General features: G+C 41.4%; 1 protein-coding gene and 1 long non-coding RNA gene across 3 annotated transcripts in view; one reads left to right on the top strand and one right to left on the bottom strand.

Moving 5' to 3' along the window:
• Positions 1-15,189, top strand: part of LOC142158787 (uncharacterized) — a 129,317-nt gene extending 114,128 nt beyond the window's left edge. Inside the window, exon 3 of the long non-coding RNA XR_012692865.1 lies at positions 14,749-15,189. This is a non-coding gene — a long non-coding RNA (uncharacterized LOC142158787). The remainder of the gene's footprint in view (positions 1-14,748) is intronic.
• Positions 1-27,480, bottom strand: part of LOC142158786 (N-acetyllactosaminide beta-1,6-N-acetylglucosaminyl-transferase-like) — a 69,947-nt gene that overhangs the window by 20,438 nt on the left and 22,029 nt on the right. The gene's annotated exons all lie outside the window — the stretch shown is intronic.

Below are 27,480 nucleotides of genomic sequence, written 5' to 3'. Positions count from 1 at the left end.
GGGGGGGGGGGATGGAACAAACACTTATTAGGCCCATGACACATTTCAACGAATTGACACTACCCTGACCCGACTCGTCAATCTTGTTGCACAAAACATCACCACCAACCCTCCTGCCCCAATGCCACGTTTACCCTCCTGCCCCTATGACACGTGCTACCTCTCCTTCCCCTATGTCACAATAAAAAGAAACATTTCCACCCGATGTGACCATAGCTATTGTCCCTATGAAGTATGGAATGTCAGCTATGGCCGCCTTATGGACACAAGTGACTCCTAATCGAGTGGCAAATGTATGAAGTGCCGATGTGAGACAGGAAAGCCCTGAGTCCCTTAGCACAATCTTCAGCACATGACTGAAAGTGGCTTGGGACTTTCCTGCTGTGACATTCACTGTGATCTGAAAAGATACAGACGTACAGACATGCAACATAGCTAGGAGCTTGGTCAATGGCGTTATTACTGTCAGGATGTTGCGCAAAGGCTCATGGTGACATGAGGCAGTAGCCAATAGCGACGGACCACCTCAGCATCAGTTATTCCAAAAACGCTGACATTTGGTCTGAAGGCACATTTTAAAACAGACAAACATTGGTAATGTGTGACATTACTATGTTAAAAATGTATGACAATATTTTGAAAATCAGAAACAATTTCAAACATTTTCCAAGCATGCAGTGCTTGTAAAATATAAAATAATGCTCCTACCTCTTTGGTATGAAGCAAATTTGGTTCTAACAAAATAGCATCATGGTAATCTCCCTCCGTGGGTCTTATATAGTGGTGTCTAATAAGATGAGCAAGGGGCAGACTGGGCTGGGTAGCAGAGGGGTATGTGCACCCAGGGCTGGTTCCATAGTGGGCTACCTTGGGCTGGGTCACCTGCATTTGTTTTCCATTAAAATGTTCCTAATAGGCTGCTGAGTCGAGTCTTGCCCCTCGGGCTAAAATTTGCCAGCCCTCCCCTGGAGATAAGTGTGTGCAGGGATGCAGGTGAAAAGTCTACTCTTCTATTAGTTGATGAGGATGTGAATGCTGCGTTTGGTCATCACTATCATCCGTGAATTAGACATGACCCTGAGCAGTTGCGAAAAACAGTGTACTTCTATGTGCACCAGAGTTTGAATTGACCATATTTGCTGGTGAACACCTTTACTGCCTATGCATATCCACCCTTCTCCCTGAAATCTTAAGTGTCCTTTGTACTCTAAGGTGAATCGGACGCTGCTGTGTTCTGTGGCATATGGTTCGGTTCTGGACATGCTCAGAGTCATTGTGTGCATTATAAGCAAAGAAATCACCTGTTACGCTCCTTAATGTTACGGTCTTTATGCTCCAGTGTTCTCTTAGGTCTTAACTTTTTTAAATCTTCCTTGTGACAAATGTGTCTGCCAAAGCCACCTTCAACCACTTAATGTGCTCAGCCATTTTAAGGTGTTATTAGCACATATATATATATATATATATATATATATATATATATATATATATATATATCAAGTAAATCCCTCATTGAGTCCTTTATCACATTCTGGATTAGTTAAAAGCTGTTGCTTTATAACTGATTTGTTAAATATTTCTCCAGCAATCTTTTTTATTAGTTTTAGCAGACCTAAGACAAACATGTATAACACCTTACTAAATGAAATACAATAATACAATATATAAACTATTGTTGGACTTACCTGGCTTCCTGGCCCAGAACTGTTTTCCATCCATCTTTGTAGTTCACTGTCATAGAATATCCATGGCTCTTATCACACAGCACAGCAACTACCAAAATTGTGTACAATGGCGTCTTGTTTCCTGCACTGTGAATGCAGTACAAACTTCATGGACTCAGGACTCCCCATTAGGATGGGAGCTGTGACGCTATGTACATGACATCGTGCGCCAGCTCCTGTCATGTCATTCCTTAAAGCAGTGGTTCCCAAACGTTTTCAGTTCGCGCCAACCTTAGAGTCCCCATAATTTTTTCAAGGCACCCCTCCAAAATAATTACCGATCAGTCCTGTTTTATAAGTAGTTGGGTCAAAATAACCTAATAAGTATTTTGGTCAGGACAGAAATACTTAGTGAGTTGTTTGCAAAATTAATACACATAAATCCAAGGGAAAAGAATATTTTTATACATTTTTTTCAATTATATTTCTGTCAAAGAATAATTTACAGCTAATATTCAGAGGAATAAGATCAAACAAAATAAAACAACAATATGTACAAAAATCATCACAGTGTCCCTTCACAATCACACTGTGCCCACTTTCATCCACACTCGGTGCCCTAGTTCATCCACTCACTCTGTGCCCTCCTTCAACCACACACTCTGTGTCCTCCTTCATCCACACACTCTGTGCCCCTCTTCATCCACACACTCTGTGCCCCTCTTCATCCTCACTCTGCCCCTCTTCATCCTCACTCTGCCCCTCCTCATCCTCACTCTGCCCCCTCCTCATTCTCACTCTGTCCCCTCCTTCACTCTTTTGCCCCTCTGTTGCTGTTTCCTTTAACTATTTTCCCTTCATTTCTTTACTTACCATACTTGGCCTTCTTTCTTCTATTTCTTCTGTCTTCTTACTAATCAGGCGGCGCAAGAGACCCAGCATCCTCCTCCCTCCTGCCGCTTCTCACTGAATATGCCGGGCGTGATGACGTCAGTGAGAAGCGAGGAGGACCGCAGCACCCGTGTGAGCCGCTTGTCTGTTCCCACTCCTCCTGTCAGCAGCAGCACCGCAGATAAGCCTCGAGATAAATCCTAATAAAATGTTTTTGCCTCTAAACTGAAGAACAGGAAAATAAGACACAGAAAGGAGGGTGGAGTGGCCTTATATACCATCCAGGTGTGTTTTCTTTTTCTGTCCTGATGTTGAAGAAGTGGGATTAACCCATTAGTGTCTGCTGCCATGGAGGAAGATGGAAACATGCATAGCCTTTGAATAATGTCTGAGAACTAATATGTCCTTTAAAATAGGAGTATGTTTGCTAACCTTAAGTGATTTTGAGCCAAGATAATGTTGAAGTACGGTGTCATTAATAATAGCAAATAACTGGGTTATTTCATACATTTCTCCAATGTAATATCTCTGTGATTTTTCTCCTATGTGTGACATATGTCCCATGGAACCCTTGTCTTTGGATATTTGTGAAGTGGCTTTAAACAAGAAAAACAACCTAATGCGGTATGTTAAGGTTAAGGAATGATGCAAGCAACATTGAAATTAATGCAGGTTAGTGCGATGCAAGCAACATTGAATTTGATGCAAAGCAGAGTGCATTCTTTTTAGAAAGCGTTTGTATACAGGTCCATTCACATGTTATTATTGGACTGTCAATGTTAAACATTGCTTAACAAACTTTAAAAATTAATTTGATTTTAATGTATGATCCTTTAGATAAGGAAAGGAGCATGGTGTTCTTTTGCACCAGCATTGTTATGAATCAATGGATTTTATTAACTTGACAATTATTTAACTACATTTTAAGGTCTCTAAGCTTTCCTTAAAATGTGAATTAAAGCAGAAAATGAAAAAAGCAGCAGCAGAGTTCAGTAATATTTTTAGTGAAATAGAGCTGAACATTTCACTAGTATGTGCAAAGTGTTAAGAAAGAAACAGAGTCTCCACACTCATAGCAGCAGCTTCCTCTGCTTTTGTAAGTTACTCCTGTATAAAGATTAAACTTTACGGAGGGGGGCCTAGTCTGGCAGCCATCTCTGTCAGCCATACTTGATAAGAGCTCCGTGGAACCTGTTTCTATTTAAGGCTCCCCGCCATCACCAACCAGTTTAACCTACTAATAAAACATTTCCATCCTCCACCAAGACCCTTTGCTTTGGGGTGATTTGCATGCACCTGACTCGCCCGGCACTCCTGATGCCTAACCCGCGCTGAAAACCTGCTGCCTCGATTTTGGGGCTCGCCGGATGCCATCTTTGCGCTGGAGCGGCTCCTTCCGCCGGACCCCCCGACTGCACTATCTGGAGCAGCACTCCCCCCGGACCCTTCCCCCATCAAGTTTCCCCCTGGCAACCGGAAGACAACTGGAATGCTGTGAAGACCGAGGACCGACCACAACTTTAAAAAGGATCTCCTCCTCCTGCCTGTATCCATCCTCTATCCATCTGCAAGGGGTGAGACTCTCCCCTTCTCTCCTGCCTGGGTCACCCACAATTTAGCACACTCCTGAAGGGTGTAAGATGACTCTTTTGGCTAAAGACTATACTCACCTCAGAGATGTAAGATTACTCACTTCATCTGCCATATACTGAGTAACTTTTCCTGGTGCTTCCATCTATACAGTTTTGTAGGACCCCCCTATGGGGATAGGGGGTTCGAGAGTTAAAAACTTCTACTCCGATCAAGCAGATCCATACAATCAAGTTGCCTGAAATTATCTGTACTCCACAGTGCTGTCATCCGTTGGTTGAGGTCTGTTACAATAATTCCCTGCTATTTAAGCCCTGATTGAAGCATCCATTCATGTTAAACTGTACCATTACCTTAGGCTAGTGTCAGTCCTCACCTAGGTGCTAACTAATCTCTCTCTACAAGGCGTGTCTCAAGGATTGATACTTGCCCCGGCAACATTACCTTCTATGGACTAAAACCTAATTCCCATCTGATCACCTGGGTCACCTGACTGTCTGCCTCCACATATTTTCTACCTACCTTGTGCCACCCTTCGTTTGTCACTGCCTAATACTACAAAATGTCTCTCACAACCGTACCTAATTTTGGCAACATTTGTTCCAGAATTCTAGCTGTCTCAGGACTACCTTTCCGTGGTCATTACCTTACACTATACCACTTTAATCATCTTGACTGCTTCCCTCACAACAAATAGCCCGGTCTGGGTCCCTCTACATTGCATTCCACACGATAGACCCAACTGAACTTATCCTTCTGTGTGCAAAAACCCTGGATCCATGCTGATGTAATCTCCCTCACACCGCTTGGGTCTTGACGGACTCTGCCAAAATGGTATTAAAAGTCATTCAAAAATGAATGCATGCATGATTTGAGAAATCATGCATGAATTCGTTTTTGAATGACTTTTAATACCATTTTTTACAATATATATTTTTTTATTATTTTATTGTTGATCCTTAGGTGTTTAGAATTTCCCTTATTCTGTAGAGACACTACAGGATCTGCAGGAATTGAGTATTTCTCTGAATTCAGTGAAGGGACTAGATAAAGGTGTATATTTTGCTTTTACCAGGATTATAGCTTCATATTTTGGTTATGTTATAGTCTATTTTGTTACTGCAACATCTATCTATACATGCCTTAGAAGATCCCAATTTGTGTGGTGTATTATAGGGACATGTTGTCTAAATAAACTTTTGATTATTAATCTGTTTGATGATATATTGTATCCCATGCCAAGGGAACAGATTCCACAGGTTTTTTCCCAGCGCTGGAAAAATCTGTATATATTCCTTTGGTTAAACGATCTGATGAATCGTGGTTCAAGCTGCAGGGTTACCTAGGTGACACTCTCAATATAGAGTTTATTTTTTCTGACTGTTAGCGCCGAGGTGGTTCCCTAGGGAACCGTGTTTTTAATACTCTCCTGGGAGTCTGGGAAACCCACTCGGAATCTGGGAGTCTCCCAGACATCCTGGGAGAGTTGGCAAGTGTGATTTCATATTGTCCTGTGGCATTTTCTAACTTGTGAACATAATTGAATATTTTAACACTATTGTTCTCTATTTGTTTTATTACATTGTTCCTCATTTTGATGCCAAATGTCTTATGCATTTAGTACATTTATGACCTACCTGATTTTACTACTGACTACCTGTATTTAGTACTTTTACGTGACTTCTTGATTTGTCTGGAGGTTCAGAATACCTATTTCCATTTTATGGTTGCCTAAACACAAGGATTGTATTGTACTCACATGTGCACCCAGGCTTCCTGTTCTTCCACATACCACACGGCTGCATCGTCTGCTTGGTAGGAGATTGTGAGTCGGTTTTCGCTTGTTTTTGGAATAATATTTCTGTGTCTCCCGTGTTTCCTGGTTACTTCATTAAACCGGTTTGGACATTATGATTTCCATTTAGTCAGGCACCCAGTAGATGTTTTAGTATGTGTTTTAAGGATCTCACTTTCCCAGATAGATAGATGGATAGATTCAGTGGCCACTTTATTAGGTACACCTGTAAATTTGCTCGTTATTGCAAATATCTAAATTAGCCAATCATGTGGTAGCAACTCAATGCATAGAAGCATGCATACATGGTCAAGAGGTTCAGATGTTGTTAAGACCAAACACCAGAATAAGAAACAAATGTGATCTAAATGACTTTGACTGAGGAATGATTGCTGGTGTCAGATGGCATTGTTTCTTAGAAACTGCTGATCTACTGGAATTTTCACTCACAACATTCTCTAGAGTTTACAGAGAATGGTATGCAAAACAAAAGCATCCAGTGAGCAGCAGTTCTGTGGGTGAAAACTTCTTGTTACTGGAAAGATCAGACTGGTTGACGCTGACAGGATGATGACAGATACGTATGCAATACCCAAACCACAGAGACAACACACCTATAAATATAAGGGAAAAAGGAATCCTAGATCATATAATCAAAATGATCCCTGGCAGCAGGTTCCATATAAGAAAAAGCCTCACGCCAATTTTAGAACTAGGCATGGTTCCATTAATAATAGGAATTCTGATTTCTTCAAATTACCTTTGAAGAATAGGTTTGAGCCCCTAAAAGGTGGGAACTCTAACTATTCTTCACCTAGACCTACTTCTTCCAATGTTCCTTTTTTAGATCAGTGGGACCCATACAAAAGGAAGGGATAATGGATCCCCATATAATGCATGCAAACCCCAAAAAGAAGAAAACCATTAGAGGTACTAAAGGGGGTAAAAATAGGAATTTTAAAAATAAATCTTGTTGTGCAGAGGGTGAAACTGATGGTCTACTCAGTTCTGAGTCTACTAAGGAGATAGATGAAGTAGGGGACAAATGTATGGTCTATAATCTTAGTTCCATTGTATTATCAAAAGAAGAAATGACTCTATTGGATAAGGGACTTAAATTTGCCCCTACTCATGCACCTAACTCTTTTGATATATTTGTTGATGTTCAAAAATATATAAAGAAATTAACCGTAAAGAAATTCTTCTGTATGAGAGAAATGAAGGGGGCCGATGAGAGCATTACTTCTGAGGACATTGAGCCTTTAAAAAAATACAAAAAACGATCCAATTTTTTTCCCCAACATATAAAGGGAGGATTTATTGAGACCTTTAGCAAAATGGTTCTTGATGACATTGAGTCTACCATAGGTAAACATAAATATAAGAAACAATGGAATTTAAATGTAAAAGAGAGACAAGCTTTAAAAGATCTTAAAGACAATAAAACCATTGTTATCAAGCCAGCTGATAAGGGGGGGGGGATCGTTGTGATGGATCGAATTAAATATGATGCAGAAATAATTAGACAATTGTCTGAGGGAGAAACCTATAAAAAACTTAAATGTGACCCAACTGGAGGTATTTTAAAAAAATTCTCCACGTTGATCACAAAATATTATAATATGGGAGTATTAGAGAAGGACGTATATGATTATATTAACATAGAGGATATCACTATCCCAGTCATATATGTCCTACCTAAGGTCCATAAAGATAGTCAAAACCCCCCTGGACGACCTATTATCGCTGGTACAGGATCAATTACCTTGAATATGTCAGAGGTGATTGATGGGTTCCTGCAACCTTTGGTCCAAATAACTCCATCCTACCTTAGGGACACTAAAGACTTCTTAGATAAACTGTCGGCTGTTCACTGGAAAGAAAGCTATATTTTAGTTACGGCAGATGTTCGTGCCCTTTACACCATTATCCGGCACGACTTGGGAGTTAAAGCAGTGTCCCATTTCTTGAATACAACTGATATGGCTGAAAATCTTAAGGAATTCATCATTGAATCAATTAGATTCATCTTGAGTAATAATTATTTCCGCTTTGGGGATGACTACTATCTACAATGTATCGGAACGGCGATGGGCACCAGATTCGCCCCTAGCTATGCCAATCTCTTCATGGCGTTGTGGGAAGAAGAGTGGCTGAGGGATTCGCAAGGCCCGGGGGCGAGTCTGGTGCTATGGACCCGTTTCATAGATGATATCTTCTTTATATGGGACGGACCACGATCATCATTGGAACAATTTCTTGAGTACCTTAATTCTAACACTTCGAATGTGGAACTCACTTTTGATGTGAATAATCAAACTGTGAATTTTTTAGACATCACAGTATATATTAAAGGGAACACTATTAATACCAAAACCTATCAAAAACCTACGGACCGACCCAGTTATGTCCATTTTGAAAGCCATCACCACAAAAACTGGCTTTCAAATATTCCAGTTGGTCAGATGAAACGCCTTAAAAGGAACTGTACTGAAGAAGTAGTTTTGAACCATCAGATAGATGGTCTAAAAAATGATTTTAGAAGTAGAGGCTATAGAGAGGAGTTATTGACAAAATCTGAAAATATAGTCCGGGAATGGGAGGAGAAAGGTCAGAACAAAATGGTATCCAATAAGAAACGTTTTGATTGGGCATTTATTTCACAGTATAACGTGGCACACAGACAGGTGGAAAGTATATTCCATAAATATTGGCCCATTTTGAAAAAAGATCCGGTAATAGGTAGGAACCTCCCGAAGGCTCCACCCTTTATATATAGGAAGGCCCTAAATATCAAAGATAAGATCGCTAGAAGCGTTACGTTTGATGTGGGTCAATCTGCTGTGAAAAGTATTGGATTTTACCGATGTGGTACATGCAGTATGTGTAAGAACACACCTTCGAACTGCATGAAATTAGACACATTTTCTAGGAACACCCAAACCTATCGGATACATCAGTTATACATGTAATATGTCTAACGTTGTATACGCTATTGAATGTACATGCCATCTATTGTACGTTGGACGTACAACGAGGCCTTTAAAAATTCGATTAAGAGAACATGTGAATAATATTAAAAAGGGCCTAGAAACCCATTCCCTATCGGATCATTTTAAAAAAATTCATAAGTGTAATCCCATACTTATTACTAATTTTTGGGGATTGGAGCGTGTTACACCACATTGGAGGTATAAAAACACACTCCAAAGACTAGCAAAGGCTGAGATGAGATGGATCTTTCAGTTGAAAACCCTGGCACCCAGGGGATTAAATGCAGAGTTCGAACTTAAGTGGTTTATATGAGTTTGTGTTTTTATGTTAGGATCCATCTCGCCAGCCTCCTTTTTTCCATTCTGATGTCTGTGTTATATAACCTGCACACCATCTCTAGAGATCTAAACCTTTTAAAATATCCACTAGTGGCCATGATGAGGGTTTGTCGCCACATTATGCGATTATATATGGCATTCTTATGGAATGTAAAACACCATTGGTAACACGAAGATGTACCTGGTTACTAAGACCTTAGATGTTTTTTATCCTATTTTATTTCTCACCATGGTTGTGGCAACATACATGAATTTATTGATGTCTCCCACTTTGAGTAAGATAATGTTTATGCCCGATATTACCAAAAGGAAGGATCCATATGTACATGTGTGAACTGTATGGGTCTTTTCTGAGGAAAACATCTTTTGGATTAAGATTAATATGTGATGGGTACAACAGCAGAGTGTATTGCAGTACTATCATGTCCAGTTTGATAAATGTTATTGTATTGTATGCACAATTTTATAATTATAATGAAGTTGTATCTTGTGAAATACTAATATGTCATATTTTTTACTTTTTACTTTTGACTATGCCCGTGGGAATATACATGAGTCCATTAATATAAGATAATTCTTATATTCATTATCGCTGAGAGGAAGGTCTCATCTGCGCATGTGTGGACCGCATAATTTCCAAGCCTCGTTTTGAGAAAACATCCATTGGAATGCGATCACGTGACCATCACAAATGGGATGTGATTTGCTAATGCGGACCATGTGACTGGACTCAATTACGTTATAAGGACTTGTTGTTTACTCACCTGTTACCTTGACAAAGAATCTCCGTGATTCGAAACGCGTTGGTTTAACAGGGAAGCGACTGCTGGGACGACCAGAGGGCAGCGGTAGCAGCTACAAGTCGTTTGGACTTTGGGGTATTTTCCCTGTTACAATGTACATGCTGTATTTACTTTGCCTTGAGGTACGCTCCTAGAAGCAGACTAGCTCTGTGGATTTTAAACATTTCACTGTCATTTAATAAATGGTATTATGCTATGATTTTATTCTTTTGCACATGTTTTATTGTTGGAGCATGCGGTGGAGTCAGCGACTAACATCCCTATCGAGCTTTGATTGATGTGCTGTATTCAAAGAAATAAGCTTGTAAGCATACAACTAAGGGGGGCCCCTTCACGTGGTTATCCTTTATTTGACTATCTGGAACACATCTGGAAGTGGGTCTATCTGCCTTAATATTGTGGATACCCCATTCAACTGTTGGGACTGTACTGCCCTATGTCTGTTTCATTTTATGTTACAGCTTTCTGTTTGATGCTGGCATTCCTGTATGTGTGACCCTTTCAGCGCTGTAAGTGATCATTTTATTATGTATATCTGTTTGGGGAAGCAGGTGGCTCCTCATATGATAACTTAGGCTGCTTTTTGGTTATCATTAGCGCTCATTCTTGATATTATCAATATATAAGGATGATGACAGTAACTCAAATAACCATCTGTTATTACAGTGTTATACAGAAAAGCATCTCTGAATGCACAGCACGTTAAACCTAGAAGTGTACAGGCAACAGCGGCAGAAGATCACACCAAGGTCCATTCCTGTCAGCTAAGAATAGGAAACTGAGGCTACAGTGGGCACAGGTTCACCAAAACTGGACAGATGAGGATTGGAAAAATGTGGCCTGTTCTGACAAATCTCAATTTCTATTGCAACATGCAGATGGTATGGTCAGACCTTTATGTAAACAGCATGAATCCATCCTGCCTTGTGGAAACCCTGCAGACTAGTGGTGGTGGTAGTGTAGGGTAGGGTGAATGTTTTTTGTTGCACAGATTGGGCCCCTTAATACTAATTGAGCAATTTTAAATTCCACAGTGCCTACCTGAACATTGTTGCTGATCAACTTGATAGCTTTATGACCACAGTCTACCCATCCTCAAATGGCTAATTCCAACAGGATGATCCACCATGTTTTTCTAACTCCCTTCCTTTCCCTATTAGAGGGACAGCATTATATATAACATATACTTGTTTTGCAATTGTTATAAATTGCTATTTATTTCTCATTTAAATGAAACACATTTAAATAACAGTACTGCATTAAAATGCTTTATTTCATGAATAAATATTGTTTTAATGCCTCTGTTTTGGTCACTCCAACTGAATTTATCCATCTGCTGCTGAAATACAACATATATTTCCAATTACAAAATACATTAATTCCTTATTCAACTTGATTTGTGTCAAGTAACAGAAGAATAACGCTAATTGACAGCTTACTACGATATACCTAGGGAACGTATACATTCTATGGTAGAGCGTTTTTTGTACACGTGGAATTCAGTGGCACTAACAGTGGCGGAACTACCATTGGTGCAGCAGGTGCCATGCATGGGAACTAACGAGCTGTGAGCCCCAGTTCCCTCCTCCCGGCTTCCCTGCACACACAACTCGTTTGTTCCACCTCTGGGTACTAGTACTCTTAAATTTCAAGTGAAAGATCAGTCATCTTAATAAAGACAACTGAAACACTTAAAATATATGTATAAACACTACATAAATGGATATTGTACTATAGATAAGACCCTGCTAACATTAGAATGGATTACTATCAATGTTAATTTGAAAATAATCTACACTTCCTTCAGAGCATTAATCTCTTTCAATTATTCAGCCTGTAACAATGATATCCAAAAGGAAAAAATACACACTTGAGTGTTCGAACAATTGGTGGCTTAAAAACCTCTAAAAACCTCTAAAAACATATGCAATCTTTGTCTCACAAATTATCATTTAGTTGCCTTTTACAATTTGCCTGCAATTAATATTTGAATTAATATGTTCTCCCACTAAAAATATTGTGTAATGATTAGGTTGTTAAATAACTAAGCACTGTTTTATTATGACGGGACCGGCATTTGCTGAAATGATTGCTTTCATTACAATGAAACTCATACTTATTTAAAATTGTCTGCCCGTAATACATTAATTATAGTTTGAAAGGCAAATTGGTACAAAGAGGAATTATACAATATACTATATATTAATTTCAAATGTGCGTACAAGATGTTTTAGACAGACATTCTATTATCAATCCTGACTCCTGTGCGGTGTCTCTATAAACCAAGGAGTAAATGTATCATAGTGCGGGTTGTACAAGTCGCTGGAAATCGGCGAGATGACAGCTTAAATTTAAAGCGGCGCTGCCTTGTAAAGGGAAACTTCCCGCACTATGATACATTTACCCCAGGTGTGCTGCAGACTGAATATGATATGTGTTTAGGAACTGACCATTGTATACACCATACAACTAAATGAATGACTGAATGAATTTCCTGCCGCTATCTGACTACAGCTTAATACACCTTCTCTGATTAAACACACTTTAATAAAGACACCAAGTTTCACAGTTGAGTTGAGACAAATGTAATGTGGATCAGACACTATAATGTAATCAACCTACTGATAGAAATTCTTTATAACAATCTATGCCTAACAATAATGTTTAATTCTACAAACTTTAAATTACTACAGTTATTGCTTAATCGAATAAATACCTACCTGATCGGTCCCGTTTAATTTTTCAGTATGATGTAAAATTACTTTAAATATTTATATCTTGCTGAACATAAATATTCAGAAAAAAGGTTTTACTACCGCACCAACTCTAGAGCCATATAATTGTATCTCTTAGGGTAATTTTTTATTTCCCTTTTATAATTAAGTACATATAAATTTTGTATTGTTCTGTAACTGGGGTGCAACCTACAACTAAAATAACTTAGTGATTGAAGAGAGAAAGAGCAGTAGTTGGTTGAAACTAGGTGCACTATGGATCTATCTTCATAATTGTATTAAGACCATCCCCTTAAAACATAACTTATATTAGATATGATTAAAAGTGAAATATAGGTTGATATCACTCTATTAATTAAAATTAGAAATTAAAACTGGAAGCACTGTGTATCTCTACCTATATGCTCTAATCTCAAGGAATATATGGTAAGGAGACTATATAGATATGGATAATATGCAGATATGGTCCTACAACATCAGTGGTCCGTAATCTGCCACTGATATAAGTATAGTCAAGGTACCGTTAGACGGAGAAGAGCGAGGATTATAATATTATGTAGTCAAGTCCTGCTCAAATCATTGCATAATCTCCCTCCTGGAATCAATTAATATTAGATCATGACTGCTTGATTTGTATAATAACAAATCTAAGCTTGCATCAGTCAAGATAAATATCTGGTTGGTGCCGTTCGCTGGGTACCTAATAGATACGTACACTGAAGGCTGTCTTGTAAACTCCCCACTGATAGTATTAATAGGGGTCAATCTATAAGTATCTATATAAGACACCAGCTGGTGAGCATGAATACATCTGAATCCAGTTCTAAAATTACAAAGGTATGATACCTCCGTATTGACCAATATTATGGGTAGTGTATTGCTGACTACCTAACAATTTCCCCTCTAGCTCTGAAGTTATAGGGGTAAATCTGCATTATCAAACTTCTCCAAGTAAATAAACAGAGTGCTCCCAGCGATAACTCCGACGCGCGTTTCGCTGTATGTTGCTTATTCAAGGCCTTGAATAAGCAACATTTGATAATGCAGAAGTTTGATAATGCAGAATAGATGACAATATGCAATCAAACCAAATTAAGTCAAAAATAACTATAATAACATAAATATTTCTGCAACATATATATACAAATACTAAACGGATGTGTATAATCAATGAATTGTGAATGAATTATACCATGAGACAAAAAGATTCTAACTCAAGCAGAATTATTTAATTAATATTTAACTTTATGTTTGTGTTAAAAGAATATTGGTCAATCTTACGGGTTGTAGTTCATTTTTTATTTTATTTTAACTTTAATTTCAAATATGCACATTTATTTTTCAATTCATATTATTACGCTAATTTTAATATTTTAATATAGTAGCATAGAAACACAAAAAAGTAAACTAAACTTTGAATGGTATCTGTTTGTGAATATGGTTCTTTTAATAATTGACATAATAAAGAATTTATAACTTTTAAACAAATATATTTACATTAGCGGATTAGGAGTGCTTGATTTTTCTAACATACTAATCTTACAGTAAATTATTAGCCTAGAGCTAATGTGAAGCAGCACCCACACTAACCTTAATAATAAATGAACCCTAATGATATAAATAATACCTAGATGGTATAATATATAAAAATTGGTCAATCATTGGTTATAGAGGTTAATCCTATATCTAGTCCGGGTAAACTCAACAATATACTACCATATTCATTATTTATGGTAAGTGCAATGTAACTGTGAAAAGTTTGTATTTGAAATAAGGTTGCTTTTCTGTTCTTTTATTTTGAGGTGGAAAAGAGTAGGAAATTGAATGGAAAAAAAAATTGTTTGTTAAATTAACATTATTCAGACATGAATTGCTGAATATACATGAATATGGATGTGCTATTACTCTCTTTTTTATCAGGCTTTTATTCACTTACAGAGTACTGGAAAACCGCTCTGTTCCAGACACTGCCTTTGAAGCACAAGCTCCACCTCTCCCGGTATTCTCTGCTGGGTCATCGCTATAGGTACAGTGTGACAGGATGGACCGCCTATGCCAGCCTGTCTGTTGTTGCTGGAAACCGGCTGGGCTTACTTTGCCACCGTTCCCTTTCATTATCCCAAATGCACCCTCTAACCGCAGTAGGAGTGGCTTACAAATGCTTCCACCACTGGACTCCTTACCTGCATCCAGTACCGGTTTTCTTCTGGGTAACTGACGCTGCTATTGTACCCCATTGCTGGTGTAATTGGGCTGGTGCACCTGACCTCGTCCTATGGATCAGGGTTGCTGTGGATGGATCCCCCATGGCCTATTACACTGGCCAGAGCTGCTGGGTAGAGGGCAGAGCGGTGGTGCTGGGAAGCTGGATCCAAACCTCAATCAACTGGAAACAATTTACATTTTGAGTCTAATCTGTAGAACACAGGATTTTCAGCATGGAAGACGTTTTCAGCAGTGGACTTTTTATGTACAGTACTGTCTACAAGGTGGGAGCGCCTGTTTGATTCTATTTTTTGTGTATATTAATTGTCTTAAAGTTTAGAGGAACTGTTGTATAGAATTAGGGCGGTAACCATAGGAGTGCTTGAAGAAAGTATTTCTATTCTGCTGTATATGAATAGGAATGTATTTTACTATTTAAACTTTCCTCTATTATTTGATTTTATATTATGTATAATAAGAGCTATGCAAAAGAAATTACTTGTTTATAGTTATAACTTTAAAAACAGATATTTCCTTATTTATCAAAGGGTATCTACATCCGAGATTTATATTGTCCTAATTAATATATGGGGGACAGCTATTGAAAATATCAAATCCCACCTCTTCTCTGGGTGCACTCATCAGCTCCTTCGGCCTCAAGTACCACCTTTATGCTGATGACACTCAACTCTACCTTTCCTCTCCTGATCTCTCTCCCTCCCTTCTTTCCAGGGTATCTGCATGCCTCTCTGCCATCTCCTCCTGGATGTCCTCTAGATTTCTTAAACTCAATCTTGCTAAAACTGAACTCATTGTCTTTCCTCCCTCTCGTACCTCCTTCCCCTCTGACTTCTCCATCACTGTTGACAACTCATCTATCTCCCCTGTTCCCCAACTCCGCTGCCTAGGTGTCATCCTCGACTCCTCTCTCTCCTTTGCCCCTCACATTCACTCTCTCGCCAAATCCTGCCGTTTCCAGTTTCGCAATATTGCCCGCATTCGGCCCCTCCTCTCCCAGGATGCCACCAAATCTCTCGTCCACTCTCTGATTATCTCCCGCTTGGACTACTGCAACCTTCTCCTTATCGGCCTCCCCCTCTCTCATCTCGCTCCCCTTAGATCTGTACTTAACGCCGCTGCTAGGCTTATTTTCCTCTCTCGCCGTTCCACCTCTGTATCCCCACTCTACCAAGCCCTTCACTGGCTCCCCTTCCCCTACAGAATCCTTTTCAAGCTCCTCACTCTGACTTACAAGGCCCTCGCCAACTCCACTGCACCCTACATCTCTAACCTTATCTCTATTCACACTCCCTCCCGCTCACTGCGATCGTCCAACGATCGTCGCCTCTCTTCCCCTCTGATTACCTCCTCTCACGCACGTATCCAAGACTTCTCCCGCGCCGCTCCCCTCCATTGGAACAAGCTCCCCCGTTCCATCAGAACTTCCCCTAATCTGTCCTCTTTCAAACGAACATTAAAAACCCACCTTTTCCTTAAAGCCTTCCAGTCTCATGCCTAAACTCCCACCGGTCGGCTACCTCTCTTTCTCATCCCTTCTTCCCTTCTCCCCCTTCCTCCCGTCTCTCCGTCTCATCCATGTGTCTGTCTGTCTTCCCCTCCCTTTAGATTGTTCGCTCCTTTGAGCAGGGCTCTCCTACCTTCTGTTTCCATCACTTTTAACTGCGCTCTCCAGCTACTCAGCTCACCTCCTCTCAGTCCCTCTGCCCTCTGTCTCCTCTCGCTTCTCTCCGCTCCCCTCAGTGACTCTCAACCTGTCATCCGTGCCCACCCTCTTGGGCCATAGTTACCAGCCTGTACTCACTTTTCCCCTCCCTCCCTCTCTTTCATGCTGTGCCTGAGCCCCCAGAGTTATAGTGCTTACTGTTACTTGTACTGTGCTGTTTCACCTTGTACTGTGCCATTGTTTGTCCTTGTACGGCGCTACGGATACTTTGTGGCGCCCTATAAATAAAAATTAATAATAATAATAATTCTACCTGCTACTACATCCCGACTCATCTTTACCACCTGGCTGACAGACACTGTGGTTACTAAGCAGAAATCTGACTCACCAACATCCTTTTCATGTAAGCAAGAGTAGGTCTACAGTGTCTGTCCGTCTTAACAGGCTTGCTGTGATTAAGAGGAGCCAGTGACACTGCAGAAGGCAGTATCTGGGAAGGTATGTACTTCCCCAATTAATTAATGAAAAAAATATAGGGTGGAGAACCCTTTATTGTTAAAGTGTAACTATATACTGTCGATCTTATGTAGAGTTGGACACAATTTACACCACAAATGTAGACGAAAATTGAGTCTGTGAAAAGTACATAATTTGCGTAGCATGTAGAGTCTGCATAATACGCAAATTGCATGCATTTGAGTAAGACTTTGGATATGCTAAAACCATATCATTCTGAAGAGAGGACAGGCATCATCAATGAGCAAATTGTTTATCGTTTAATAAGTGCTTTTATTTTAAATAACTCCTTGAATGTGTGGAGGATATAAATAGGAGGACGACCAACAACCCTTGAATTAGGTGAGCAATAAAATGGTTTAAGAGGGTTTTATGAAGCATATTTAGGCAGTGTCGGATTGGCCCACCGGGGAGCCGGGGTGTTCCCTGGTGGACCCCGATGTTTCATAGCAGGTGCAGGGGTACGCGATCGTGGGTGCGGGGGGCACGATCGGGTGGGGAAGCACAATCGGGGGGGTGTGATCGCAGGGGGGTGCGGCTGTGGAGGGGGTGGAGTGAAGTAAAATGCTCAAAAACATTGGTGGTCAGTGGGACAGCAACAGGCAGCCAATCGCTAGGCTGCCTGTTGCTGTATGGGGTCCCAAAGTGCTGTGCGGCAGACAGGAAGTCACTTCACTTCCTGTCTGCCTGATGTGAGGAACAATGGTGAGAGCAACTACAGGTAAGTGAAGGGGGGGATGACTATCTATACTAAACTAGGGGGGGCCTGCCTATCTATACTAAACTACTAAACTATAGGGAGGGGGTCTATATTAAACTGTAGGAGGGCTGCCTGTCTATACTAAACTAAAGGGGGGGCTGACTATACTAAACTATACGAGGGCTGACTATCTATACTAAACAATAGGAGGGGTTGACTATCTATAATAAACTATAGAGGGGGCTGACTATACAAAACTATAGGGAGGCTGACTATCTATACTAAACTATAGGGGGGTTGCCTATCTATACTAAACTATAGGGAGGGGGGCTGCCTATTTATACTAAACTATAGGGAGGGGGTTACCTATGCTAAACTATAGTGATTGTGGGCTACCTATGCTAAACTATAGTGAGGGGGGCTGCCTATGCTAAACTATAGTGAGGCTAAGTGTGGGGAGGAGGGCTATCTATTAAATCTGAAAATGAATTATTTAATGCCGGGAATGGTCGTGGGAAATGGTTGTATTAAACAAAAATGCTATTAATTTATTGCTGGGGCTGTTTGGAGGGAGGGTAATAGGTTTATTTATTAAATGGGAATACTATTAATTTAATGTTGGGGTTGGCTTGAGGGAAATAGATCTATTTATCAAGTGTGAGTACTATTAATTTAATGTTGTGGCTGGGGAGAGGCCTAATTATTAACTGTGGGTGCTGTTAATGGTTGGCGTTTTCTGAATTTCATGTACCCATTTTTTCCCCCAGTAGGGCCTCAGAGGATCCAGAGAAGCAGCAGCTGATCTAAAGACACCAGCCACAGGTGGTGAAAGTGACAAGACAGGTAGGAGAGAGCAGGACAGTCTGCTAAATGTCTTGAATCTGCTGGGGCAGTCCTGAATTTGGGTGACTGTCACGCTTAATCAGGATTTGGTCCGACTACAAGGACAGTTGGGAGGTATGTCTCGCTTCACACTGTACTGCTTGTGAAGGCAGAACTGCCTGCATCTAACAGTAGTGCACACAGTTTTGCCTGTGTATTAGTCTAAAATTTGTCTAAAATGATAATAAATGTCTTAAGTGCACCAGGCTCCCCAACAACCCCTTTGCAGCGCTACATGGTATTAGGTGGGCCTCAGTCATTGGTTTCCCTGGTGGGCCCTTCATGCCCCAGTCCGACACTGACTACAGGTCCCTGTAGTTTAAGCTAAGCTTTTACTTGTGTGGTGAAAATCAGACAATGATAGCAAGTGTCTGATGGGTTGCAATGGTTTAGTGCAAATGTTGCACTTAAATGCAATATTATTTTATTTTTATTTAATCATATTATGTAGCACTGTACAGACATATACAGTGCTACCTTCCCCAATACCCCTGCCCTCTGCTCACAAAGAGGGAGAGGGAAATTGGGGAAGGAAGCAAACATTTTAAAAAACAAGGAAATTATATAGCAATTTTGTATTAAACATTTTTGCTTTACTGAAGTTGCCTTCAGTAAACATTAAAACCACTAACAAGTGAAAGGGATGACATTGATTATCTTGTTACAATGGCACCTGTCAAAGGGCAAGATATATTAAGCAGAAATTGATGTGTTGGAAGCAGGAAAAATGGGTAAGCGTAAGAATCTGAGCGACTTTGACAAGGGCTAAATTGTGATAGCTAGACGACTTGGTCAAAGCGTCTCCAAAATGGCAGATCTTGTGGGTGTTCCCGGTATGCAGTAGTTAGTAGCTACAAAAAGCGGTCCAAGGCCCTACTACATCAGTAGTACGGAAATTGATGGCAACACTCTTAAAAGTAAGACTTCTAGAATATCTAAAATCCAGTAACTTACAGGATCCCAAACAGCATGGATTTACTGAGGGAATATCATGTCAAACACATTTAATTCACTTTTTAGACTGGGTAACTAAAGTAATAGATCAAGGAGGTGCCATAGATGTAGCTTATTTAGACTTTAGCAAGGCTTTTGACACTGTACCACATCACAGACTGTTAAGAAGCTCAACAGCAGTCCCCACGCAGAGTTGATGCAGCACCTTGCGATTGGTTCCACTTGGTGAAGTATAGACACTTCAATGTCACTCTGAAAGTTAGCAGTTTACAATCACAATCACATAACTGAGTGGTGTGGATTCCTTTCACACAGAGGATTCTCCTCAATGTGTATGACAACTGAAGTAGCAGGTGAAGCACTGATAATATGAATTTAGAGCTCTTGCACATACAATCAGGGCTGCCAAGAGGAATTCAGGTCCCCGGTACAACAACTTCATGGGGACCCCTTATAGATGCAAAACGTAAAAAGAATGTGTGGGTGTGGTCATACTATTTGGGGCGTGGCTATGCATCATTGGGGCGTGAATAGCAGGTGAAAAGTGCTAGGCCAGCCTCCTACACAAAAAAATACCTGCAGTGTGTATATAAACAGTTCACAGTCTTGGCATGCCCCTTACATTGGGCAGAACACTCACCAAAAGGAATTGTCCCACTAGAAACACAACGTTTGACAGACTATCCTTCCTGTTCTTCTCACTTTCACCTGTAGCGGCTGCTTTCTTTAGTTGTTGCTTGTCTGGATTCTGCAATGTTGGGAGCCCTATTTGGAAAATAAAAAATGGGTACATTTAGAAAATTACAACCAGCCCCGGTGTTAAATCAATATGAGTAATAATTAGGCCTTCCTCCAGCCCCAACATTAAAATAATAGTATTCCCATTAATAAATAAACCTATTACCCTCCCTGCAAACAGCCCCAGCAATAAATTAATAGTATTTACATTTCAGAAATATACCTATTTCCCGCAACCATCACTGCCACTAAATAATTCATACTCACATTTAATAAAGAGACCTCATTCTCCCCAAACACACCCCCCTAATCAATAGCCCCCAAACCACCCCATCTTAAATTAATAGTCCCCATTATTAAATTGCTCCACCATCATCCCACAAACAAAATAGTACCCATTAATTAGCCACAACCTACCTCACACACATTACATTGCCACAAGCCCCCTATACACATTACTGTGCCCCTTCATCACAACCCCGCTGTGCCCCCTTATGATCACACTGCGCCCTCCATGCTGCTTTTTCCCCCTTCTTCATCACATTGTGACTTCTCCACTTCTTCAACTCACTGCGACTTTCTCTCCCCCTCTTTCTTTATCACTCTGTGCCTCTCTCCCACCCCTTTTTTATCGCTCTGTGCCTCTCTCTCACCCATTCTTTATCCCTCTGCGCCTCTCTTTCACCCCTTTCTTTATCACTCTGTGCCTCTCTCTAACCCCTTCTTCTTTATCGCTCTGTGCCTCTCTCTCACCCATTCTTTATCACTCTGTGCCTCTCTTTCACCCCTTTCTTTATTGCTCTGTGCCTCTCTCTCACCCCTTTCTTAATCACTCTGTGCCTCTCTCTCAACCCTGTTTTATCACTCTGTGCCTCTGTCTCTAACCCCTTTCTTCATCACTCTGTGCTTCTCTCTCACCCCTTTCTTTATCACTCTGTGCTTCTCTCTCATCCCTTCTTTATCGCTCTGTGCCTCTTTCTCACCTCTTTATCGCTCTGTGCCTCTCTCCCCCTTCTTTATCACTCTGTGCCTCTCTCCCCCTTCTTTATCACTCTGTGCCTCTCTCTCACCACTTTCTTTATCGCTCTGTGCCTCTCTCTCTCTCACCCCTTTCTTTATCACTCTGTGCCTCTCTCTCACCCCTTCTTTATCGGTCTGTGCCTCTCTTCCCCTCTTCTTTATCACTCTGTGCTTCTCTCTCACCCCTTTCTTTATCACTCTGTGCTTCTCTCTCATCCCTTCTTTATCGCTCTGTGCCTCTTTCTCACCTCTTTATCGCTCTGTGCCTCTCTCCCCCCTTCTTTATCACTCTGTGCCGCTCTCCCCCTTCTTTATCACTCTGTGCCTCTCTCTCTCTCACCCCTTTCTTTATCACTCTGTGCCACTCTCTCATACCCCTTTCTTTATCACTCTGTGCCTCTCTCTCTAACCCCTTTCTTTATCACTCTGTCCCTCTCTCTGTCCTTCTTTATCACTCTGTGTATACTCCCTTCTTTATCACTCTGTGCCTCTCTCTAACCCCTTTCTTTATCGCTCTGTGCCTCTCTCTCTCTCACCCCTTTCTTTATCACTCTGTGCCTCTCTCTCACCCCTTCTTTATCGGTCTGTGCCTCTCTTCCCCTCTTCTTTATCACTCTGTGTCTCTCTCACCCCTTTCTTTATCACTCTGTGCCTCTCTCTCACCCCTTTCTTTATCGCTCTGTGCCTCTCTCTCTCTCACCCCTTTCTTTATCACTCTGTGCCTCTCTCTCACCCCTTCTTTATCGGTCTGTGCCTCTCTTCCCCTCTTCTTTATCACATTGTGCCTCTCTCTCACCCCTTTCTTTATTGCTCTATGCCTCTCTTTCACCCCTTTCTTTATCACTCTGTGCCTCTCTCTCACCCTTTCTTTATCACTCTGTGCCTCTCTCTCACCCCTTTCTTTATCACTCTGTGCCTCTCTCTCACCCCTTTTCTTTATCACTCTGTGCCTCTCTCTCTCACCCCTTCTTTATCACTCTGTGCATCACTCTCTCACCCCTTCTTTATCACTCTGTACCTCTCTCTCACCCCTTCTTTATCACTCTGTGCCTCTCTCTCTTACCCCTTTCTTTATCACACTGTGACTCTCTCTCACCCCTTTCTTTATATCACTCTGTGTCTCTCTCTCATCCCTTCTTTATCGCTCTGTGCGTCTCTCTAACCCCTTCTTTATCGCTCTGTGCCTCTCTCTCACCCCTTCTTTATCGCTCTGTGAATCTCTCTCACCACTTCTTTATTACTCTGTGCCTCTCTCACCCCCTTCTTTATCGCTCTGTGCCTCTCCCCCCCTCTTCTTTATCGTTCTGTGCCTCTCTCTCACCAATTCTTTAACACCCTGTGCCTCTCACCCCTTCTTTATCATTCTGTGCCTCTCTCTCACCACTTTCTTTATCACTCTGTGCCTCTCTCACCCCTTCTTTATTGCTCTGTGCCTCTCTCTCACCCCATCTTTTTCACTCTGTGCCTCTCTCACCCCATCTTTATCGCTCTGTGCCTCTCTCCCCATCTTCTTTATCGCTCTGTGCCTCTCTCTCACCCATTCTTTATCATTCTGTGCCTCTCTTCCCCCCTTCTTTATCACTCTGTGCCTCTCTCTCACCCCTTTCTTTATCACTCTGTGCCTCTCTCTCTCTCATCCCTTTTTTTTTATCACTCTGTGCCTCTCTCTCTCACCTCTTCATTATCGCTCTGTGCCTCTCTCTCACCTCTTCTTTATCAATCTGTGCCTCTCTCTCACCCCTTTCTTTATCACTCTGTGTCACTCGCTCACCCCTTTCTTTATCACTCTGTGCCTCTCTCTCACCCCTTTTCTTTATCACTCTATGTCTCTCTCTCTCTCTCACCCCTTCTTTATCACTCTGTGCATCCCTCTCTTACCCCTTCTTTATCACACTGTGCCTCTCTCACCCCTTCTTTATCGCTCTGTGCCTCTCCCCCCTCTTCTTTATCGATCTGTGCCTCTCTCTAAACCATTCTTTATCACTCTGTGCCTCTCTCCCCCCTTCTTTATTACTCTGTGCCTCTCTCTCACCCTTTTCTTTATCACTCTGTGCCTCTCTCTCGCCCCTTCTTTGTCGCTCTGTGCCTCTCTCTCACCCCGTCTTTATCACTCTGTGCCTCTCTCACCCCATCTTTATTGCTCTGTGCCTCTCCCCCCTCTTCTTTATCACTCTGTGCCTCTTTCCCCTTCCTTATCACTCTGTGCCTCTCTCTCATCCCTTTCTTTATCACTCTGTACCTCTCTCTCATCCTATTCTTTATCACTCTGTGCCTCTCTCTCTCTCATCCCTTTCTTTATCACTCTGTGCCTCTCTCTCTCCCCTTCTTTATCAATCTGTGCCTCTCTCTCACCCCTTTCTTTATCACTCTGTGCCTCTCTCTCTCTCATCCCTTTATCACTCTGTGCCTCTCTCTCACCCTTTCTTTATCACTCTGTGCCTCTCTCTCATACCCCTTTCTTTATCACTCTGTGCCTCTCTCTCTCCCCTTCTTTATCAATCTGTGCCTCTCTCTCTCACCTTTTCTTGATCACTTTGTGCCTCTCACCTCTTCTTTATTGCTCTGTGCCTCTCTCTCACTTCTTTTTTTATCACTCTGTGCCTTTCTCTCACCCCTTCTTTATCGCTCTGTGCCTCTCTCTCACTCATTCTTTATCAGTCTGTGCCTCCCCCCCTTCTTTATCACTCTGTGCCTCTCTCACTCCTTTCTTTATCACTTTGTGCCTCCCTCACCCCTTTCTTTATCACTCTGTGCCACTCTCTCATACCCCTTTCTTTATCACTCTATGCCTCTCTCTCACCCCTTTTTTTTATCACTCTGTGCCTCTCTCTCACCCCTTTCTTTATCACTCTGTGCCTCTCTCTCACCCCTTCTTTATCACTCTGTGCCTCTCTCTCACCCTTTTCTTTATCACTCTGTGCCTCTCTCTCACCCATTTTTTCATCACTCTGTGCCTCTCTCTCTCTCACCCCTTTCTTTATCACTCTGTGCCTCTCTCTTATTCCTTTTTTTACCACTCTGTCCCTTCCTGCTTTTCTCCCCTTGCCACTCCGCTCCTTTACTTACCTTTTATTAGCTTCTTTCATCTTTTCTCTTCTTTCTTCTCTCTTCTGGCTTGGTCCGCTCTGCACCGCTCCTCACTGAATGTCGGGCGTAACTTGATGACGTCACGCCCGACATTCAGTGTGAACGGAGCAGAGAGGAGGGATGACGGCACCGCGATCACGTGAGTATATGTTTTGTTGTTCTTTTTTAAAAAATATCCAGCTCCCCCCACCAATGAGCGAGTCGGAGCACCTACTCCCCCCCCCGCCCCGCTCGGCGGCCCTGCATACAATAAAAGTTCCAATTCCAGTATCCCTATATTGGCAGGTTATTGAATCAGCCTTGATGCGTTTCTGTGCAAACAGCACTTTCATCAGAAGGACATAAGTTTTTAGGTGAATACCTAGGTTCTATTTATTCAGGTGCACAATCAATCAAGCACTTGGTAATTGTTTACATGCTGAGAACAAACAGGGGTTGCATTTACAAATACAGATTAACAAAGAATGGGAGAAATAAGGAATGCAAATTAAAAGTTCAAAAATTATTATGACAAATAAACAAGTGCATGGAGGGATCTCAATATTATATGACCAATGTATTGTATACATTCATACAAACAATCATTTTGTACGATCATGGAGGTACATATTAAGCTGATATATAATACATCTAGCATATTCTTAATTATATGATATATATGCTCTATTGTCCATGTGGATACCAATATATTTATCGAACCACTCACAAATTAAAAATACGATACTTAGAACACAGACGCAATATAAGAATTCAAAAAACAGGGGATGTGTGCTGCTATGATAGAAGGAGGCAGGGGGATGTGTGTTGCTATGATAGAGGGAGGGGGGATGTGTGCTGCTATGATAGAGGGAGAGGGGATGTGTGCTGCTATGATAGAGGAAGGGGGGGGTGTGCTGCTATGATAGAGGGAAAGGGGTTGTGTGCTGATATGATAGAGGGAGAGGGGATGTGTGCTGCTATGATAGAGGGAGAGAGGATGTGTGCTGCTATGATAGAGGGAGAGGGGATGTGTGCTGCTATGATAGAGGGAGGGGGGATGTGTGCTGCTATGATAGAGGGAGGGGGGATGTGTGCTGCTATGATAGAGGGAGGGGGGTATGCTGCATGCTGCTGTGATGAAGAGAGGGGGGCTGTATGCTGCTATGATAGAGGGGGGTTGTATGCTGCTATTATGGAGGAGATGTATGCTGCTATGATGGACGGGGGGTGTACGCTACTTGCTGCTGTTATGGAGGGGGGATATATGCTGCTATGATGGAGTGTGTATGCTGCATGCTGCTATAATGTGTGAGGGGAGGATTGGGTGTATGCTACATGCTGCTATGCTTTATGAGAAAAGGGGGGGTGTTATGCTGCCATAATGTGCGAGGGAAGGGGGGGGTGTATTAATATAATGTGTGATTTGAGGGTAGGGAGGATGGGTGTCTTAGTACATGGGTGGGAGGTAGGCTATTAATTTAATGGTGGTGTTTAGGTGGGGACTAATTATTTAATGGGTACTATTGTATTTGTGGGGTGATGGTGGGTCAATTTAATTTATTGATGGGACTTTTTAATTAAATAGTTTTAAGGTGAGGTGAGGGTACCTTTAATTTAACGCTGGGGTGATTTGGGGCTATTAATTAACTGTGGGGTTGAGTTTGGTGAGGAGGGCTATTTATTAAATGTGATTATGAATTATTTAATTCCAGGGATGGTTGTGGGAAATGGTTATATTTATTAAACGTAAATGCTATTTAATATGCTGGGGCTGTTTGGAGGGAGGCAAATAGGTTTATTTATTAAATAGGAATACTATTATTTTAATGTTGTGGATAATTATTAAACCTGGGTGCTATTGCTTTAACACCGGAGCTGGTTGGAATTTTCTAAATTTTGTGTACCAATTTTATTTTGCAAAATAGGGCCCCCAACATTCCAGGATCCAGATACTTCCTATGCACTAATGCCATGCTGTGCTGTTCCTGGACATCTTATGGTAAGCAATTTTTCAGAAACTAAAGGTACACACACTGGGCATACACACACAGGTACAGATACTGGGCTTAGATGCACTGGTACAGACACTGGACACACACATATAGGGACAGACACTCTGGGCACACACATATAACAGTCTTTTGATGAGACTGATGGAGGTAATGAGGGGGTTTAATGAATATGAATGAAATTAATTTATGATGTGGGTATTAATGATTAAACTGGATGAGGGAGTTTATGTTGATAGGGGGTTTATGATCATCCTGCAGTTAACAATTTTGAAGAGGGGTTAATTCATGATTATGGTAGTGGTATTGTGAGGCAGTCACAAAAATGCTCTTTGTATTATATGGGGTCACTAGGATGGTATCTGTATTGCGGTCACAAGAATGCTCTCTGTATTGTATGGCGTCATTGGAATGCTCTCTGTATAGTATGAAGGTCATAGGAATACTCTCTGTATAGTATGGCGGTCAGAGAAATGTTCTCTGTATAGTATGGCAGTCATAGGAATGCTCTCTGTATTATATGGTGGTCATAGGAATACTCTCTGTATTGTATGGCGATTATAGGAATGCTCTCTGTATGGTACGGCAGACACTAGGAGACTCTTTAATATTGTATGTGTCTGTGTGTAGCCACACCCCCACAGTAGATTGACTACACCCACTTGACAATTGTCACTCCCACTTAGATGGGGACGCCAGTGCCCTGTCTCGCCCAGGGTACTAAAATGTCTAGTTACGGCACTGTGTAAACTGCCAACTCTCAGGGCGATATTGAAGTATCCATTCTTCACCAAGTGGAACCGAGCGCAAGGCACTGCATCAACTTAGCGTGGGGACTGATGTGAGTAGCCATTTATACGGTAATTTAACCACGCTGTGCAGAAACATGAGGTGAA

The sequence above is a fragment of the Mixophyes fleayi genome, chromosome 5, assembly GCF_038048845.1.
Source record: "Mixophyes fleayi isolate aMixFle1 chromosome 5, aMixFle1.hap1, whole genome shotgun sequence".
Classification (NCBI taxonomy): Eukaryota; Metazoa; Chordata; class Amphibia; order Anura; family Limnodynastidae; genus Mixophyes; species Mixophyes fleayi.
This window is presented reverse-complemented; position numbering and strand designations above follow the sequence as displayed.